A 13,756-nucleotide genomic window follows, 5' to 3' on the forward strand; every position below is an offset into this window, starting at 1 on the left:
AAGCCTACACAGAGCTCCAAGCTAACATGGCTATACTGCTCCTGGTACCTGAGCCAGTTCCTTTGGAGCTTGCTTTATCGCAGCATTGTAGGCACTGCACACGCTGCAGACATATCCCAAAAACCTTCTGGTCCATACATCCTACTCGTATGAAATGGAAGAGCTCCAACGCCCCTGTGCTGATTTATACCAGCTAGGACCTTGCCTAGAGCAGGGAAAAACAGGCAAGAAAAAATGAAAGGCCTGTTCTATTAAGTTCTTACTTCTACATCCATCACTGTGATACCTGAGCATTGCACTGGCCTTCTGGCTTCCTATACTTGCCACGTCAGTGATGGGAAAACATGCCTCTGCTACTAAACCAAGGCAAGGATCACCCTTTCCTTGAAGGGAACTGAAACATATAACCCTTTGGAGTCATCTTTGATCCAACCCTTACTTAGGCACTCTTGCTTCATCTTGCAAGAGGCATCAGAAAAGCTGAAGCTAGTCTTTAGATTTCTTGTTTCATCTTACATTATTTATTCCTTTTTGCTCATTTGCAAAGCGATTTACCCCAAAGTAGACTGGAGACGCCTCTCTGTTCTTGAGTGCAGGAGACCAGGATTATGTTATTTTGGAATTTGTCAAGTCAAAGACTGCAGAGTTAGGTGGATTTATGGATCTGGTAACTCATAATGAGTGTTTCGGTTAGGGGACAGGCTGCATGAAACCACGGCTTCTTCCGAGTGTATTCATTTTTGGGATCTGTTCCAAGCATAAAGAGCTCTAATGTCAGGATGAATCCAAAACCCGATAGGTGCAGTGAGAAACAGTAGATGTGTCTCTCTAATGATTATATCTTGAGATACGTCCAGAGGCAGCAGAATCAAGTTGCTCCTTTATCTCTGCCTTGGCTACAAGCTGCCGGGACTTCCTTGTAAAATTTGCGGTTGATATATAGGGAGTAATAAAGGTGATGTACAATGAAATAGCAGAGTTGCTTGTATTTATTACATATTGAGATTTTACGAGCTAAAATTATAGCTTTATTACATATTGAGTTTTTATGAGCTAAAATCATAGTTTTGTTCCAGTGGGGTTGATTGATGGGGTTTTCCAGATAGATCCCTGTTTCCTGCTATGTTTGAACTCGCGCATTTCTGACCTTTCCTTTTCCTGAGCAATTGGTTAGATCAGAACAAACGTCGTTGCGTGCAAAGCTCTTTAATCAGCAATTCACCCACAGGTTTCAATGCGGACTCTGCAAGGGTCTCCTAGTCCATCTGTAAGGCAACCTGCTTCTGCTTTGCTTTCTCTGATCCATACACGTAGCACATCGCACATCCAAAACAAATCACCATGCAATTCTCACTCCAGGGACATACGAAGTCAAGAACCAAAGTGACAGATGACTATCATGCCACGGACTATTGTACGAGGAAAGCACTCAGATACTCCAGTGATTGGAGCAGTCTAGGGATTTGAACAGACTTGTCTAGTTCGTGCCCTCTGAACCTGCCAGATTTCAAGAAGCTGCAACCAAAGTTGTGTTTCTTTAAGGTTTTCCCAGGGTGAGTTTGAAAGCTCAGAGGAGAAGGAGCCCAAATCATTTTTTTTCCCTTGTAATGTGGAGTGATGGCATGGAAAAGGCTGAGAATGACTGCCTGGTTGAAAAGATAGCTTCTGATCTGAGGGAAACATGTTGCTATATAGGTGCCATTTCACATTTTCCCTTGAATTTTCTGCAGGAAATGAAGTTCTTTTGCTTACTTCATTCCCTTTAGGCTGAACTCTTTAGCCCTGGTACCAATTCAGACCATCCAACCAATGCTTCACTGCGTATCTCACATTTAATTGCCCAAATATTTATATTTTCCCTCTGCCAGAATTGTATTAATGGTGATCAAACATAAAAATATCGGCCTAACAGAAAAGACTGCTGAAGTTCCCTGGAAAAGGTCTAGTAGGAGAGTCCCGTATTTGCCACAACTGACAAGGAACCTGGTTCAGAAAAAACCCAATAAGGTTATATTTAGGGCCCTTGTTCTACCGTTAGGTACATGCAAGTTTTCTCTACAGGCTGGAGAAAAAAAAGGCAACACTTCTGTGCATCCGTCAGCACAGACCATCACAGCATATATGCACACGGTGCTCTCTCTTCAAAACTGTACTTTTGGGACATTTTGTTTTGCTATTGTCCTAGTGGAAACCTCTCTCTCTCTAGGTCACATATCCAACCAGGACGTTGGTGACCATGATCTTCCAGAGATCTCTTCTCTCTGCGGCATGCACAATGTCCAGTGTCGATACATTCATCCATTTAGATAGACTCTTGACATGAGTTAACCTGTCTTCCACGATCTCTCCTTCCTTCATTCTTTCCGGTTACGACCAGGCTTTAATTTCCTCTTTGCTCATAACATGTCCGAGAAACTCCATCTCTTTCTGATGTTAATCAGCAGCTTCCTCCTGCAGCCTGCTCTTGATGAAATATCTGCATTTGAGGTTGTCCTTGTCCACTATACCTTCAGGATGCGCCTTAAGAACCACCTCTCAGTTGCTTCAATTCTCTCTTCCATACTTGGTGACATTGTCCTGCATTGATGCATACACGAGGACTGGTATAACACAGCAATCCAAAGCTCTTAGCTTCGTCCCCATAGAAATTTTACTATTTGCCTTTTTCATTTTCAGAAATGCATCTTTTGCCATCCCTATTCTCTGTTTTATGTCATGAGCACATTTGCCATCTGATGTCATCCAGCTTCCCGAGTAGTTAAATTTACTGACCTGCCTTATCTGTTCCTTATCGTCTTTGATGTTGCATACAGGAAGGATCTTCTTCTTTGTAATTACCATGCTTTCTGTTTTTCTGCAGCCCTTCTTCTTGCTTTCATTAACAGTTTTATCTCAAATTTCTTGCAGCTTCTCCTCTGAATCAGCTGTTAAGACTGTGTCATCAGCATAATGCAAGTTGTTCAAATTCTGGCCGCCAGTGATCAGCCCTGGCAAATCCTCAATCTCAGTATTTTCTCACTGTACAAGTTGAACAAGTCAGGTGAAAAGAGACAGCCTTGCCTCACGTCTCTCTTGATTTGGATGAAATCACTTAGTTCATTTTCTATCTTCACAGCTGCAGTTTGGTCCCAATAGAGGTTTCTTAAAATTCTCAAGTCTTTACCATCAATATCCACTTCTTCCAGCATTTTCATTAACTCCTCATGCTTGACTCTATCAAAAGCTTTGGTATAATCAATAAAACACAAGAAAAGGTCTTTCCACATTTCTATTGCCTTCTCCAAAAGCATTTTTACCATGAAGATAGCGTTTCTTGTACCTTGATCTTCAACAAAACCACACTGAACTTTTGAAATCTCTGATCTTATTCTACTTCTAGCTCTCATCATAGCTCTTTAATAGGATCTTTGTCACGTGGCTCATTAAGCTGATGGTGCAATGGATTGTGCTCCCCAAAAAACCTGGAGCCAGTGAATGTGAACTCTATAGACCCAAATGGAAACACCACGGCTGATTTCTTACATGCGGGATGCAGCTACACATGAGCTTTAGTGCAGAGTTGACTAATTAGCTCTGCAGCAAAGCATCACTGTCTACACGTGCACTCATATGAGGGAGCAGTGATTTAATTAACTCTGCCGTACAATAGTACTGTCTAGGACAAGTACTATCCTACAGTAGAGTCATTTATCCTGCTGCAACGCAGTTGTAGATGGTGACTGGGGCTGGTTGGGACATGAGTATGACACAGTGCAGGGGCTGCCTGCCAGCTAGCCCCGCACTGTAGCACCCTTGTGCCAGCCCCTTTGCCATCCGATGCCACCACCTGGAACCCAGGGCTGACCCCCCATGTGCCCTGCTAGCTCAGGGGTCCGGGAATTGCTGCGGTCTTGGGTATACATGTAGACGCTGCACCCAGGAGCACTCGAACTGCTACAGAGTTTATTGCATTGCATTAACTTCACGCACTGTGCATCATCTTTAGTACCCAAAGCACCCAACAAAGGAGGGAAACAGTCATTGACCCCATTTTACAGTTAAAATTTGCATTTTAAAACAAAACCTGTAATGTCTGCGCTAGAAAGGCAGAACAGCCTCCCAAATGCATGGAACGCAAGACAGTCAGATGTCAAGACAAAAGCACAGGCAGTCTCAGGTGAGGTTTTGCATTAGAGCGAAAGTTAGACAGAGCCGGGATAAGTATTACTTCTTAGCATCTGTTGGAGATGGAAGTCAAAGCCTTATGGACCACGGGAGACAAAGCCTCATGGAGTTCATTATAGAGAGGGCTTCCAGAGGCAAAAGACATGTCTCTCATCTCCATTTCTTAGTTTCATTCATTGAGAGGATCCTGGCACAACCTTCCACGTCCTTAAGCATGGTTTTTACTTGCTAATTATTTGGGTTGTTTGCATTACAGTAGCACTGAGAGGCCCTTTCAGAGACTGAAGTACCATTGTGCTGGACACTGCACAAACACACAGTGAGAGGTCTTGAACCAAAGAAAACGTCCCGGCAACGGGCAAAAGAGGGAACAGAGGAACAGGTGGGTGAGATAACATGCCCAGGGTTACAGAACAAGTCAGTGGCACAGGTAAGGATGGAATACAAATCCTTTGATACCAATCCCCCAAAATGATGCTACTGCCCTCTGTTATAAATGAGGACAGTACAAGTCATAGTGGAAGCTGCTGTGGGCAATAACTGCATGCTCTATTATTTCAGAGCAAGATTTTAAAATTTGGGGCGGCCATATATTTGTATGATTCTCTGGAGGATGTTTCACCTAGAAATCAGAAGGCAAAACTAATATTTTTTGCTGGTTCTAATTTTCCCATTAATATAATCTTAAGGAATGAAAGCCTGCTCCGTTTACTCTGTCTGTTGATTGTAAAATGGCTTTGTCCTCAGCAATTTTAGCCTCTTCAGTTATATGGAGAAGGGTGTTGTCTGTGAAGAGGTTAAATTTATGTTCGATTGTCCCTATCTTAATCCCAGTGGTATTGAGGGTTTTGTGTATCGCCAAGTAGCTTGGCTGCTGTCACAACCTAGAAGGCAGGGACGGATAGGGGGCGAAGGCACCCATGGTACATCTCTTGTCCTACAGGAGGAGATGGTTTCTAGGTGCTGAGGTTTCATGGGTGGACCAAAGGCTCTGCACTCCTTCCATGCCCTATTCTTTCAGACACAAGAAGGAGAAGAAGGAGGTATCTCTTCATTTCCTTTGTGTCACAGCAATGATTGCAGATCTGTCCCTAAGAATATTTTCCATTGAAGGCTGTCATCAGATGTGCAAGAGGCTTTGGCTTCTGATATCAGGCATCATAATGATCTTTCCTACTTAATGATAATGATTTACCAATGATTAAAGGCAGTACCGTGCACAAACAGAGCAGAGTGAAATAAGGATATAAAAAAAATCAATCACATGTCTGGATTTTCCCGGTTGCTGCCGGAGTCAAAATATCAGCTGGGGAGGTCAGTACTGTAAAAATCAGCTCTTTAAAAGATACAGGGCCATCTTTTGAGACAGCCTAGATGTTCATTTAGGGCAGGATCCAAAGATTATTGAAATCAATGCGATTCTTTGCAGTGCTTTGGGGCAGCCCCTTGTGCTGATGAGACCTACAATCACTCAGGTTGTGTATGCAATTGGGGGGCCGTTGCACATAAATTACCCTAAAGCTGCATCTTTAAACTGCCCATTAATTCAGTGCTTTAAATGAGGATGATAGTTTGCACAACGGACGATCCGCTCTGTCTTCAGTTTTTAACGCACAAAAGTAGAACTTAAAAACTTGGAGAGCTGCTGTTGGTGTGAGAACTTCCCTTAACTATCCCCTAAATAATACATGAATAGCACGCCGCCATGTTGACTGATGACTCTCTCTGCTGACCCTGTTTTATTTTTATTGCTTGGCTCAGGCCAGTTCTTTCTAGTCCTGAATCATCAGAACAGAGACCTTGAGGTATTCCAGCCAAATCAATCCCTGGCCCATTGACATATTGCTTTACCTAACCAACCATACAACTTCTCTTTTCCCTGATAATTTCTCAATTAATTGCTTTTCAGCTCTCATTCGTTACAAGGTCAGGCTGTGACTGGGCTTGTACATTCCCATCTCTGATAAACTCTCCAGGCCCCCTAATCAGCCACAACTGGGATTTTAGTTCCATTAACTTATTCATCATCTAGACATTTTCATCTTGAAGAGTTTGACTCTTGATTGTATCTCTAGTATCTTCAATTATTTAAGAAGAATTGAAAATACCATTCTTGCTTAAAAGAAAAGTGTATTCCAAGTTCTGAAAAGGGATCTTATGGAAGGACTACTGTATTTCTTACATCTCTGTGTGTACACCCATGCTAACCTGATTTGGGAAGTGGGGTGAAACAATTTGCTGTTGCTGAACGCGTATATAGGATTAAGATGTCAGCTGATCTACTACTGGTTTGGTCATATGAAACTGCACCTAAACTTCTGTCCTTTGATATCAAATATCGATTCAGTTTTTGTGGGTAATTACAGGTTTCCCACACCAACCACGGTTTTGAGTATCCATATTTAATATTCTGTACCATTTTGGCTACCACGGTATACAGTTTTGAGTAACCATGGTTTTCCATGGCCATGCATCAGCCCACCACCCGCCATTTTGCCCATAAGTCTTTTGTCTTGCCAACCACGGTTTTGCCAACCCCGGGAACTTTCCCTCGCCAGCGGTTGGCGAGGGAAACCCGTATCATAATGACAGCGTTCCTCAGTGATATCTGAAACTGAACTTGCTAGACAGAAAGGACTCATTCTCTTGGCAAAATACCCCTTTTTTCCTGAAAGCCCTGGATGGCAACATTTTTTATATTCATCAAATACCATTATTTTGAGGCCGCTACCAAGAGCAGGTTTCATAGCACACTTCTGTTAATCAGATACAAGATGGGAGCCAAATCATGGAGCTCTTGTATAAACCTCTATCAGGGTACATGTTACATCCCTGTCTAGTGCTGGGTCCATTACAGGACAGCATCCCAGGACAGAGTTATTCCTGTAGCTCAAGCTGTAAAAATTCTGGACACTGAAGGTTTGGTGTCAAACCTCCTAAAATATATATATTTAATCCATATAGGTTCTAGAACAGCCAGGTGCAAAAGAAGCAAAACCCCTAACTGGGTTCAAGACTCAACTCGATAAAATCATGACTATAATTACATAGCTGCAATGGGAATTGGACTGAGTTAAGAGAAGCCAAAAGAGTTTAATTTGAATCGGAACCAGAAAAGGGCTCCAAGTTTGACCCTTTAAGTGTCTTTCTGGACCATCTGAGGCTGATCACTTCAGGAGACTAAACCCAGATGAAGCTTGAACTAGTCATAGGGATGAACTGTCCAAAAGGGAACGCAAGTTCAACCTTTGAAAGGATGAAGAGCTTTCACACATGTTGTTGTTTTACAGGAGACTTTCCCCCCCCAGGCTTGGCATAAGGTACATGGTTCTCAGCATCGAAGAACCACCGGGGTCCTCTGTGAATAGCTTGTGCTATACAGTGATGTAGTCTGAGCAGTCTGGCAGTGATCCAAAGCTCACAGATGACAATGGAAAGACTCGCCTGGCTTTGGGATCACCTTCAGCATGATTAAAGACAAACCACTTTCAGGCCTGATGGAGTCATTTGACAGGTCAAGTCGAGTGTTTTTGAAGACGTGCATCTTTTAAATGCAAAGATGCATTTGTGCCGGCAGAACATGGGTATCACTGAACATGCGGCTGTTTCCACACTTGTTTATAGAGAAAAAGGACATACCTGCCTATGAAATGCTTCCACTGAAAGCTACAGAAAGACAGACAAGTTCCCTGATGTTACTCCCAGAATTGGGGTCTCTAGACATATAGGGAAGATATCGTGATACAGCAGAGCGATGTGCTGCTATAAGGGCCTGTTTGTGATTATACCATAACGAGGCACGGAAATGTGCTTTCAGAGCAGGTCTCGTAACCCGCCTGAGTCACAACTGCCCTGATGCATCCAGCAGTCCTTTGCAAAAGCAACAAGGCTCTTACAATATTTCTGTGCTTGAAAGGGGAGCATCTAAAATGATGGATTAGTTTAGCAGCACTCTGCAGCTTTCTTGCAATCTCTGATGCTTTAACTAAAACCCAAGAGCTGAGACTCAGCTTGCCGCTCCACCGACTCAAATGGGCGGCGTTTTCCAAAGCCAGGGCCTGTGCTGAAGGGGTGTGCTGCAGAGGCAGCCCCCAGCAGGCGTTCTGGCTGAGTCAGCTGGAATTTCTCCTGGGGCTTTCAGGGAACGAGGGTTGCATTGCAAAACCCACGATCAAAGAGAGGAAGCGCAGCATGCCTTCGCCTCTGCAACCTGGCTCCTTCTCAGTTGGGAAGGAAAGAAAGATGAGCCCTTGGCCATAATTTCAATCCTCTGCCAAAAACACACACACTCATGAAGAGATTACCCTAGTCATGAATAGCGATTGGGAGGAGGGATGCCTCAATAGACAGGTGCTAGGAATTTAGGAAACCTGGATTTAATTCAGGGATCTTCCTGTGGACAAACTGGAAAGAATCCAGTGGAGAGCAAGAGATTCAAGAGCTAGAAACTATGATGGACGAGGAGAGGTCAGAAAAAACGGAGATGATTTAGTCTAGAGAAGAGCAGACTGAGGGAGGATTTGAAGACGGTCTTCCAGTGCAAAAATGGTTGTTATAAAGGGGACAGTGATTGATTATTCTGTGCCTGCTATGGACAGGATGAGAAATAATGGTCCTCAATTGCCACAAAGGAAATTTAGGTTGGGTAGAAAAAGTTTTTTAACTACACGGGTGGTGGTTAAGCATTGGGGTAGGTGATCTAGAGAGGCTGTGGAGTCTCCATCCTTGGAAGATTTTAACAGTAGGTTAGACAACACTTGGGTGAAATGGTTTCATCAGGAATGATCCTATCCTGAGCAGGGGATGGGTCTAAGCAACATCCTGAGGTTCCCCCTAGCCTGAATAGTCTTTAATTTCTATCTGCAGAAGGCAGAGAAGAGTTGCCAGCATTCATGGTGTTACTGGAAGAAAAAAAAAAACTCATGAGATCTCTCCTAAGATCTCAGCTGCTGCAATCATGCTATTGTGTGAGACTATCAGCCTTCATTAAAATGCCAGGAAGGCAGTAGCCCTCATGATTACAGGGAAGATCTTGAAAATGTGAGCAAGAAAGCCTGAAAAGGCAACAGATAAATAACACTTCCGGCTCCAAACCCTTATCATCGAAAAGAACAGCTAGTCCTCATGACTTTTAACGCTCGTGGTTGCTAAAACTGTGGCCCATGGAGCAGACCTGCTACTGGGTGTTAGCGGAGCTGTGTAAAGGTGCAAGCTGAACAGTGTTTCCATGTAGCAGATAACTTGGGGAGAAAGCTGCACCCTATCCTGGATCTCCCCCAGGACCTCCTGTGCTGGGCAGGTCCTCACCCCGCAGCACGTGCTGAGCAGGATGGTAGTCACATTTGCTAACAGAAGCCCTGTCACGCTACTACTCTGGACAGTGTCAGGATTATGAGGAATAATATACAAGCTAGACATTTTTTTTCCCCACCCAACAGTGTGATAACATACCCTTCTCCCTGGAGTTCAAGGTGTTTTGTGCCCTTTCCCTAAGACATCCCCTTTGCCGTCCGGTCCTGCCCTTTGCAAACGACTTAGCCGAAGGAGCCAGCTTTACAACCAGCTTCAATAAAAAAGTACACGTCTCTCATCTTCGCTTTCCAAAAACCAGTTCTTTGAGCATTTTTGGTCATCTTTTCCTTTCTGGCTTGAGCGCTGGAAAACAGAAAAACTTTGCTTTCAGTCCTTGCATCATGCTAAACAGCTCCAATGCCAACTTTTACAACGTTGTTATAGTCAGACATAAAACCTTAATGTACTATAGTGCCTTGAATCTTACATTCTGCTGAAAAAGGTGAGTCCCCAGCAGTAAATGAAATATTAAATCTTATTAAATATGAAGTAGCTAAACCTGTATTCTATTAAAATGAATCTTTCATAGTTTCTCTAGGTTTTTTTTTTTTTCTTTTTCTTCCCGGGGTGTGCAGTGATCCCATGAGCTTTTGTGTGTCCTTTTAAAGATGTAAAAATCACAGGTAATTTATGATTCTGTTCTATTCAGATACATGGTAGCTGGAAAACAAATCAAGGATGTGAAACTCTCTCCTGGTTGCATCTACCTCACTGAACTAGTTAACAGTCTATATCAAAGGCTCACCTAAAGACGCTGTTGTAATGCTTGCTGACATGTGCCACCTTTTTAGAAAGCGTGTTTCCAGTTACATACTCTACTTTCATTTAGAGTGGCTTTAATCTTCCACATATGATAAAAAAAAAATCCTTTCTTATTAGATGGCACACTTTTACGGTTATTTTTTGTTGTTCGTGCAGATTCTCTTTCATTTTAACTGTGATTTTAGTGGGAGTTATGATTCGTGTAATGGAAATTGGGTATATAAAAAAATAGGAGAGAGCAATGTAAGCGTACTCATTTTATAAAGTCACCATTTCCTTAGCACTGGCAAGTAGGAGATACTTTTCCTAATACAGGGAGGGTGGTGTAGGGGGGAATATGTGGTTTTCAGGTTAGGGTTGTGAGTAGGAAATCGGGGTTTTACTGACAACTCTCAGGATACTCATATCACCTGTATTTTGAGACTTAAATCATTAATGATGGTGATGCATCGTGAGACCTTCAGTCAGAAAATGTTGTATGTAGTGTTATTATTAAGTTAACACTCAGTGCACTGTGGCTGACAGGGAAAACCGTTCACTGATTCAACAAAATCGCTGCCTTTTCTGACCAAGAATATTATTACACCGTGATTTTTAAATGTGGATTTCTACACAGATAGGTCCAATCTATCTGGATACTCAAATGGCCATTTTGATGTATATTCTCCTAGCCTCATTTTTAATCAAAAGGCCTGTGTAAACTCCCAGATCAAAAACTAAGGCCCTCAACAGCATTACAAATTGCCATAGACTCAACAGGAATGAAAGGTATTTTTCTAAAAAAGGTAAAAAAGTCAGAGACTGTATATACACTGACACATATCCATGGCCCTGTTCAAAAGTTAGACCTGCAAAGCAAAGCTATGGTTTGTGGCAATTTATATAACTCAAACTCTATTCTGGTGGATATGGTGACCCTCCAGCCTAGGTTGTATGCAGTTATGGGGGTGACGCACTTCCAGATGTCCATGAACTCATCTCCCATCCTAAAGAAGGAGATTTTGGATTGCAGATTAATGGCAACTGATAAAACGGTGGTAAATCTTCAAAGATGCTCAAAACACGAGATGCTTTTTAAAGGCATTGCAACTTGTGCAAAGAGCTTTCTATCATGCTTTTCATTTGGTCACATCCTCTCAGCCTTCTTGAAGTCACTTCCTGCCTTGCACGGTTAGACAAATCGGAGGCTTTCAAGGAACTCCCCAGTGTCTCCGACTATCCAGGTAATTGCCAGGCAAATCACACCTATGCTGTTTCTGAAACTATACAGGGAGCAAAGAGCGACAAAGCAGGGAAGAAAAGAGCCTGATGACACAATGCAGTGGTAGATTGCAGGTTCTCGAGGGAGTTTTTAAAAAACTTTTGAGCCAATGCAGTCATTTTCCAAACAAGACAAAATGATTCTGGGGTTTTGTAAGCGGATGTATAGGTGTTTCCTTTGTAAAGTGGTTCTGTTTCAGACGAGATGTGTTCAGCCAACTGCAATCTCCGCAGCCTGACCAGAAACACACACTGGTAGTCTGCTCTTGTACGGTCTTTGTGTTCGCCCTTTGGCCTGAGACCTTTTGGATGGAGAAGAATGAACCCCGTGTTTCTTTCTTTCTTTCTTTATTTATGTGCTTTAATGAACTGCCTTCGATTGACTCGCATTTTCACCACAAAGATTTCAGATTGCCTTTGAGCAACAGGAAACATGTTGCAAACTACCAGGAAGCTTAGACATGAGCATGTCAAATACATGGTCTGTATAAGAACGGATAGACATGACATTTAGTAATCATCTTTTTTGGACCAAATGGGGGGTGCTGTCACTTTAAGTAAATCTCAGTCAAATTCTGGCATTTTACCATAAGGAAGGCATAGGCATACCAGTAAATTTCTGGTTTTTTAAAAATATATAAGATCAGCCCCAGAAAAATGCAGTTCCCACAATTTAAAGTGCAATTCTTCATCCCAGCTTGGTTTGCCATTTACTTTCTGCTGATATCCATATGTCACCCCTAATGTTTACTGATGTTCACTTTATAAATGTCCTTCCCTAGCTGTCAGAATATCTGCCACCAGGATCTATTCCCCTTCCATGCATTTCATCCCATTTTAATAAAGATTAATATATTTGGGGTTCACCAGAAAGATCAGATATTATGTAAATGGCACTCTGGGTCTGATTTCTAACTAAGCAGGGCATGTAATTGCTGTGACTGTGTGTGCACACTGAGTAATTGCAAGCATAAATGACCATCATTTCCTCTTTGTGTGTTCTCTTAGGTTACATGCACATTCGCATTTAAATGTGCACTCCTGCACACATTTTGTGAGAGCCACGGCATACCTAACTGGTTTGAAAATTAAGTCCCAGAAGATTCACTAACTTAAAAAGAGTAGATGTTCAATGAACAACTCTGGATTTTAATACGCTTCAGCTACACTGAAATACCAATATGTTTAAAGGATATTTATGGCCAGAATAGCAACTCTGTTATAAAAAAAAAAAATATGACATCTCAGTTTTCCATATTTATTGTCCATCAATGACTTCTATATTAAATGTTTTCAGTGTATGAGCCCAAACAAGATTTTTCTAACTGTCAGCACTGCAGCTCAGCCCAGGAGATGGGATTCAAAATGCATCCTGTCTGCTTTGTACATCTTCCCTGACAAACACCTAGAATAATGATTCGGGAATGAGAATGCACCTGGCAGTTTTGTCGATGAAGCACGAGATGGCTATTTTGACTTTGCTCTGCTACGAGCAGGTAGCAGGCATTTTCCTACTAAATTAGAAGATGTGACTTGGAAGGTGCAGAGGGACGGATCCTAGTCTCCGTATTCAAACCGTGCTTCCAATGCCAGCCAAGTGTTGCCAAGGTCTTTAGGATCAGAGCTGGAGGTAGTGGATATGTTTCAAATCCTGATTTAAAGAGTGGCTTTTCCGGCTGTTGGTTTTACACAGAAGGGCTAAGGGTCGGGATTGGGAATCAGGATATGTGGGTTTGAATCCATGCTTCTGGTGGGACTTCAGACAAGTCACTTTGGGAAGGATGTAATAAAGGAGCTGCAGTGGGATTCTTGCAGAATTTAGGGGAATAAATCTAAAATTGCAATCCTGGAAATCCATGCTTGGCTAGCGCCCTATCTTTTGGCTTTCCAATTCTCCAGCTGGTGAGAGCTGAGCCACGGCACATGCCCAAAACTGTCCCAGTCTCAACAGGGCTGAGCAGCTTATTGCCTAGCTTATGTGTAAACCCAGCCAGGAGAGTCGGTGGCCAGAAGTTACTGTCCCAAGAGACACTGCCTCATTCTCCCAAACAGGACCTCACAAAATGCAGCGGAGCAATTGCCACTTCCGCTTCCTGGCGCAAAGCACCCGCCTGTGACGTGGGAGACCCAGGTCTGAATTCCTCTGCTGCCTGAGGACGAATTGAAGATCTCCCCTCCTACTTTCTAGACAGGCGCCCTAACTTCAGTTTTTCCTTTG

The sequence above is a fragment of the Alligator sinensis genome, unplaced genomic scaffold (assembly GCF_000455745.1).
Source record: "Alligator sinensis unplaced genomic scaffold, ASM45574v1 scaffold752_1, whole genome shotgun sequence".
Classification (NCBI taxonomy): Eukaryota; Metazoa; Chordata; order Crocodylia; family Alligatoridae; genus Alligator; species Alligator sinensis.